The 7,898-nt window shown below is 37.0% G+C and overlaps 1 pseudogene; it reads right to left on the bottom strand.

The window, feature by feature from the left end:
- Positions 1-649: 649 nt before the first annotated feature.
- LOC121464654 overlaps positions 650-7,898 on the bottom strand; it is a 117,864-nt pseudogene continuing 110,615 nt past the window's right edge.

Genomic DNA, 7,898 nt, shown 5'->3' with positions numbered 1-7,898 from the left:
TGAACTTTTCTCTCAATCATTTCCACACACATTACTATTGCCTGTTTAAACACATAAAGTTTAAAACAAGGTGATATTTATATGAAATCACAAATAATTTTAGGAAAATTGAATCTATATGGAATATAATCATGTTACATAGCATGAATATTACAAGAAACTAAAATATGCATCAAAATCTGAAAGAGTTTGAGGTTGGCCTGTTCTTTAATATATTATCTTGACATACAGTCAAGAAATCTTATTGCTTATTTCAATCCTACTAGAAATATTTATTTATTCATAAAAGCTGATGTTTAAATAATTATGGCCATAACAATAATGCATAAATGATTCAATTAACAACAAAGGTATAATGACTATAAATTTCAAATCTAGATACAATGTTTGTAATTTATAACACCTGTAAAGCTAAGTATTGACTAAACCTTGAAAATTACTTGAAGCATGTAAGCCTGTGTAATAAGTTGGTCAATGTATGAAAATTGGTTATAGAGAGAAGTAATTTGAGTTATACTAAGGTATTTTGTAAAATGTACTCATCACATTACTGGCTTCTAAGGTTTGAATATGTGTTAAAGGACTTGTCACATTCCTGACATCTGTAAGGTTTCTCACCACTATGAATTCTGTGATGAGTTTGAAGAGTTTAGACCTTGGTAAAGGACTTGCCAAATTCTTGACATTTGTAAGGTCTGAATTCTATGGTGATCTTGAAGATTTCATGATGGGTAAAGAAGTTGCCACATTCTTGGTATCTGTAAGGTTTCTCACAGGTATGAATTCTGTGTGAGATTGAAGAGTTGAGACATTGGTAAAGACTTGCCACATGTTTGATATCTGCAAAGTTTCTTACCAGTATAAATCCTTGAAGAGTTAAGATATTGGCAAAGGACTTGCCACCGATATGGATTCTCTGATGTCTAATGATTTGAGACCAGGTAAAGTTCTTGCCACATTCTTGACATCTGTAATTTTTCTCATGGGTATGAATTCTGTGATGAGATTGAAGAGTTGGGACCATGGTAAAGGAATTGCCACATGCTTGACATTTGTAAGGCTTCTCACCAGAATAGATTCTCTGGTGATCTTGTAGATTTCTGTGATAGGAAGAGCTTGTAACATTATTGATACCATAAATTTTCTCAACAGTATGGATTCTGTGATGAGTATTAAGAATTGAGACCTAGGTAAAGTACTTGCCACATTCTTGATATCTGTAAGGTTTTTCACCAGTATGGATTCTGTGATGTCTGTGAAGATTTGAGAACTGGGTAAAGGTCTTGCCATATTATTGACATCTGTAAGGTTTCTCACTAGTAAGGATTCTCTGGTGAGCATCAAGATTTGCATGGTGGGTAAATGACTTGCCACAATCTTTGAGTTCGTATGCCTTCTCTTTGGTATTAAATCTCTTATGCCTATTGAGGCATGTACATCTTTTTAAGGACTTTCCACATTCCTTACAGGTGTTTTGTCTTTCTTCATTTTGATTGTTTATATAATGCTTTTCTTATTTCTGGACATGCTTGACAAATAAGAGTTCTGTACTCTAATCAAAAGTCTCCTTATACTTATCATATATGTATTGGCTCTTAGGAAGTCAGCCTTCTTTATGTTTATAAACAATAAATAAAGATATACTGTCATTTAGTGTTTTGGTAATTTGTCCCTTCAAGGTGAGGATTCTCATAACTATTCATTGTAGGAGGTCGCTTGTTCATTTCCCAGCAGTACATACTCCCGAAATAATCACACAACAACAATATTAATCAAATTACTGCTTGGCCTCTGAGCTCTAGCTTCTTATTGGCTTGCTCTTACATATGAATCATATTAATTTAATCCATTTCTATAAATCTATGTATTGCCACGTGGTTGTGACTAACCAAGTAAAGTTGTGGTGTCTGACTATGGTAGATCTACATGGCATCTTTATACTCTGCCTTCCTTTACCCAGCATTTATTTTAATTTTCCCTGCCTAGCTCTACTCTTTTGCCCTATCATAAGCCAAGACAGTTTCTTTATTAACCAATGGTATTCACAGCATACCGAAGGGAATACCACATCACCTCCCCTGTTCTGTTTCAAAAAAAGGAAGGTTTTAACTGTAACATAGTAAAATTACATATAACAAAACTTTTATCATGCAAGAATTATAGTAACATATTTATATATACTTTATCTTTTATCATAACAATGGAAAACTATAATTATAACTATGTATTCTTCAACTCCATCAAGGATCCAGAAAGATATAATATTACCCAAGTAAACAGGAGTGTATTGTAAGCAACTTGTAAAACTCTATAATTAACAGAGACATCTCACTGCCTGGACTGTCACCCAAAGTTCTTCTGAAACACTGGAGTATCCATCTTCAGCCTACAGTCCCATAGTATCTGGAAGAATTTTCTATGAAGTAGGATATTTCAAAGACAGTTCCACCTATATTGACAAGTTTGTCAATCACTTTTTTTTCTGTTTCCTGTAGAATGTCTAGCAGACTCTTTCATGAAGCAGGAACCCTGAATGATCATCTCACCTTTATGCAAGTTCAGCAGTCATTTCTCTGTGGGTCCTGCATGTCCAGTTCATACAGCATAGAATCAAGCAGTCCAGGTAAGAGTAGTTTCCTGCCCAGTTGTCTAACAAACTCCATGAGGAGCCTCTTCATTGCCCATCTTCATTTTGAAGTAGATTTGTGCTGACAGGACATGAAAGTCCTACGTACTTAAAACATTTTAAATGCCACATTCTGTTAGTCTTTGAAAGATCTGAAGAATATTTATCTAACTAAAATAAATCTCTGTATAGTTAGAAACCCTAACTAAAATGACTATAAGTTTGATTACCATAGATGATTATCTACTAACCTATATTTCTTAATTATACATTATATTTTTAAATGAAATATGCAATCACAATATTTTAACTCAGAGCAGAAATATACATAAAATAAGATTGACTTAAAACTTGTATCAACGGGCCAAGACCTATACTAATGCAAAGGATTCATCAGAATGTATATCCAACTTTAAATGTAAACAAGCATTAATAAACAATCATTTAGGGAATTTGGGCATAGTTCTCTCTAAACTGCTTCCTTATTTTTGTTGCACAAAGTAATTTTGGGGGGTAGTCACTGCAACTTTATAGGGGGTCTTGGTCCATCAAACCACATTAGTCTGGAATTAATCCATAGGTTCTCTTCTTCTTTGGAAACAAAAGCAGAACCTCTTTTCCAAAGAAACATATCCTGAGACTCAAATTCTGAAGTCAAGATACCTTTATGTTGATTTAAATTAGCAACCCCTGGTGATGGGGGCTGGAGAGATGGCTCAGTGGTTAAGAGCATTGCCTGCTCTTCCAAAGGTCCTGAGTTCAATTCCCATCAACCACATGGTGGCTCACAACCATCTGTAATGAGGTCTGGTGCCCTCTTCTGGCCTGCAGACATACACACAGACAGAACATTGTATACATAATAAATAAATAAATATTTTAAAAAATAAATAAATAAATTAGCAACCCCCTGAATATCCCTCTGCAGTCATAAAATTCAAAGAAAACATGATAGAATACATAATCCAGACTCTCTGTGCATTTTCCATTTTATATGGCTTATTTTTCTTACTCTATTAGCTTTTCTATAAGTTTACTCTGTCTCTTTAATGTCTTTGTTTTATATTTTAAATAATTTACCTCCCTATATAACTCTATAAACTTTTATTCTCTCTCCCAAGCCTATATACATTTATTAACACTGTGACCCACGTAGAGGTCTTCTGAATTTGTCTTTATTGTGTATCTGTAATTTTTTTCTCATCAGGACTGCTTCTTAAAATGGTAAGCACTTCTTAGAAGTGGCATTTTTAGGACAAATACGGCATGCTTGGCCCATTAGCTGTAGCTTCTTATTGTCTAACTCTTACATATTAAATTAACCATCTCTCAGCCTCTATGGCTAACTAGTGTGGCTGTTGGGATTAATGATAACACTGCATGGCCTGTATGGCTGACTAGTGTGGCTAGCTTAGCACTCTGATCTTCAGACAAGCTCTATTGGTTAGATCTTAAACAAAATATCACCACAAGTAAGTTTCTACTAGAAACATGAGAAAAACCACAAAAACAACTGCATATCAGTGTCCTTCACTTACTTCCTAACCTTGTAATTTTCATTAAGTTACTTTTTAATTTAAATGTATATACTTATTTAACAAGCATTGGGCACTAACACTTGAAAGTTTAGTTTCTCCTACTTTATGTAAGCTGTTTTAAGCAGAGATCTGAAACAAAGCTTCACGTAAACATGGAACTGATTTGTGCAAAGGTGAGTCATTATCCTGGTTTAAAATGTCTGAAAAAATAGTAAAATACCTTTGAGTAGAGACACTATATCAAGGGTTTAGTTCATTTTGTTCACAATTATAAAATACCATTTAAGATGAGCACCCTGTTTCTAAAGAAAACACAGCAGATCAGAGTTACAGCATGAAAAGAAACCTGTTTTAAAGGATCCAGAGGTGTTTTCAAGAGCTACTCTGCCAAGATAATGATAATAAAGATAATATTAATTTTAGAACTTATGGTTGGAAGAAAGGAGACCAAATTGTTTGATATACAAGTGATAAATCTAAAAATACAAAATGTTACTAATAAAAAATTAGATATTAGACATGTGTATAAATCTAGTAAACCAAAAGGGCATTGGTTTACACACCTCATAAATGTATCATGGATCTGAAATAAAAGATGTCAAATTTCTGCAGTTCAACACTTCTCAAACTAAATCATTACGAGACTTTAGTAGACTCCATTGCCTGGTAAAGGCAGTGTGCTAAATGTAAAAGCATGGACTGAGACAGACACTGTGAGTTTTTATTTTTACACGCTAAATGAGCAACAAATATTTTATGTTATGTTGACTTAACTAGTCTAGAACACTTTATGTAGACCAGGCTAGTTTTGACCTCAAAAATTGTTTCCTGGAACATGAACAAGGAAGTCAGGACCACGAGGGGGGCACCCACCCACTGTGACAGTGGAACTGATCTATTGGGGGCTCACCAAGGCCAGCGGGACTGGGACTGAATAAGCATGGGATGAAACCGGACTTTCTGAACGTGGTGGACAATGACGGCTGATGAGAAGCCAAGAACATTGGCACTAGGTTTCGATCCTAGTACATGAACTGGCTTTAAGGAAGCCTAGCCTGTTTGGATGCTCACCTTCCTGGTCCTGAATATAAGTGGGAGGACCTTGAACTTCCCGCAGGGTAGGGAATCTGGACTGCTCTTGATTCTCGAGAGGGAGGGGGAATGGAGTGGGGGGGGGAGGAGGAGAGGGGGAAGGGATTTGGGGGAGAGGACGAGGCATGGGAAAAGGGGGAGGGAAATGGGAAACAGGGAGGAGGCGGAAATTATTTTTTCAACAACTAAAAAAAATTAAACAAAAAAAATTGTCTCTTTGGTTCAACTTCTTACTTAGCTTCTTTAGAATCACCAATTGTAGACTCCGTGACTCTTATTTATGGCAAGAAACCAATTATGAGTGAGTACATCCCATATTCATCTTTTTGGGTCTGGGTTACCTCACTCAGTATAGTGTTTTCTATTTCCATCCATTTGCATGCAAAATTCGAGAAGTCATTGTTTTTTACCGCAGCATAGTACTCTAATGTGTAGATTTTCCACACTTTCTTCATCCATTCTTCCATTGAGGGGCATCTAGGTTGTTTCAAGGTTGTGGCTATTACAAATAATACTGCTATGAACATGGTTGAACAAATGCTCCTGTCATATGATAGGGCATCTCTTGGGTATATTCCCAGGAGTGGTATTGCTGGGTCCAGGGGTAGGTTGATCCCGAATTTCCTGAGAAACCGAAACACCGATTTCCAAAGTGGTTGCACAAGATTGCATTCCCACCAGCAATGGATGAGGGTACCCCTTCTTCCACAGCCTCTCCAGCAAAGGCTGTCATTGGAGTTTTTGATTTTAGCCATCCTGACAGGTGTAAGATGATATCTCAAAGTTGTTTTGATTTGCATTTCCCTGATCGCTAAGGAGGTTGAGCATGACCTTAAGTGTCTTTTGGCCATTTGAACTTCCTCTGCTGAGAATTCTCTGTTCAGTTCAGTGCCCCATTTTTTAATTGGGTTAATTAGCATTTTAAAGTCTAGATTCCTGAGTTCTCTATATATTTTGGAGATCAGACCTTTGTCTGTTGTGGGGTTGGTGAAGATCTTCTCCCAGTCAGTAGGTTGCCTTTTTGTCTTGGTGACAGTGTCCTTTGCTTTACAGAAGCTTCTCAGTTTTAGTAGGTCCCATTTATTCAATGTTGCCCTTAATGTCTGTGCTGTTGGGGTTATACATAGGAAGCGATCTCCTGTGCCCATCTGTTGTAAGGTACTTCCCACTTTCTCTTCTATCAGGTTCAGTGTGTTCTGACTGATATTGAGGTCTTTAATCCATTTGGACTTGAGTTTTGTGCACGGTGATAGATATGGGTCTATTTTCATTCTTCTACAGGTTGACATCCAGTTATGCCAGCACCATTTGTTGAAGATGCTTTCTTTCTTCCATTGTATACTTTTTGCTCCTTTATCAAAAATGAGGTGTTCATAGGTTTCTGGGTTAAAATTCGGGTCTTCTATATGATTCCATTTGTCGACTTCTCTGTTTTTATGCCAGTACCACACTGTTTTCATCACTGTAGCTCTGTAATAGAGTTTGAAGTCAGGGATGGTAATGCCTCCAGACAATCCTTTATTGTATAGGATTGTTTTGGCTATCCTGGGTTTTTTGTTTTTCCATATAAAGTTGATTATTGTCCTCTCAAGATCTGTGAAGAATTTTGATGGGACCTTGATGGGGATTGCATTGAATCTATAAATTGCCTTTGGTAGAATTGCCATTTTTACTATGTTGATCCTCCCAATCCAAGAGCAAGGGAGGTCCTTCCATTTTCTGGTATACTCCTCAATTTCTTTCTTCAATGCCTTAAAGTTCTTGTCAAATAGATATTTCACTTCCTTGGTTAGAGTTACCCCAAGATATTTTATGTTGTGTGTGGCTATCGTGAAAGGTGAAGCTTCTCTGATTTTCCTCTCTGCTTCCATATCCTTTGTGTATAAGAGGGCGGCTGATTTTTTGGAGTTGATCTTGTATCCTGCCACATTACTAAAGGTGTTTATCAGCTGTAAAAGTTCTTTGGTGGAGTTTTGGGGGTCGCTTATGTACACTATCATATCATCTGCAAATAATGAAAGTTTCACTTCTTCCTTTCCAATTCGAATCCACTTGATCCCCTTATGTTGTCTTATTGCAATTGCTAGAACTTCAAGCACTATATTGAAGAGGTATGACGAGAGTGGACAGCCTTGTCGTGTTCCTGAGTTTAGTGGGATGGCTTTGAGTTTCTCTCCATTTAATTTGATGTTAGCTGTCGGCTTGCTGTATATAGCTTATATTATATTTAGGTATGACCCTTGTATCCCTAATCTCTCCAATACTTTTATCATAAAAGGATGTCCTCTTGGCTATGGGAAGAAGACTTAATTGCCGGGGAGAAAATTGGGATCTTGGGGGTGGGGTGGGATGGGGGTAAGGAGAGATGGGGAGAGAAACGGGAGAAGGGGAGAATGGGGGGAACTTGGGGAAAAAGGAGGATTGGGATAAAGGAAGGTAGGATAGGGGAGCATGGAAGCACAATTCTTAGTTAAGGGAGCCACCTTAGGGTTGGCAAGAGACTTGAACCTAGAGTGGCTCCCAGGAGCCCAAGTCGAGCTCCTCAGTTAATTCCTTGTGCAGCTGAGGATAGGGAACCGGAAATGACCCTAGCCTATAGCCATACTGACGAATATCTTGCATATCATCATAGAACCTTCATC

Source organism: Microtus oregoni, unplaced genomic scaffold (assembly GCF_018167655.1).
Source record: "Microtus oregoni isolate MIOR12 unplaced genomic scaffold, Mior012 000029F_ref0000214, whole genome shotgun sequence".
In the NCBI taxonomy this organism is placed as follows: Eukaryota; Metazoa; Chordata; class Mammalia; order Rodentia; family Cricetidae; genus Microtus; species Microtus oregoni.
Note: the sequence above shows the minus strand (reverse complement) of the source record. Positions and strands in the feature narration are given on the sequence as shown.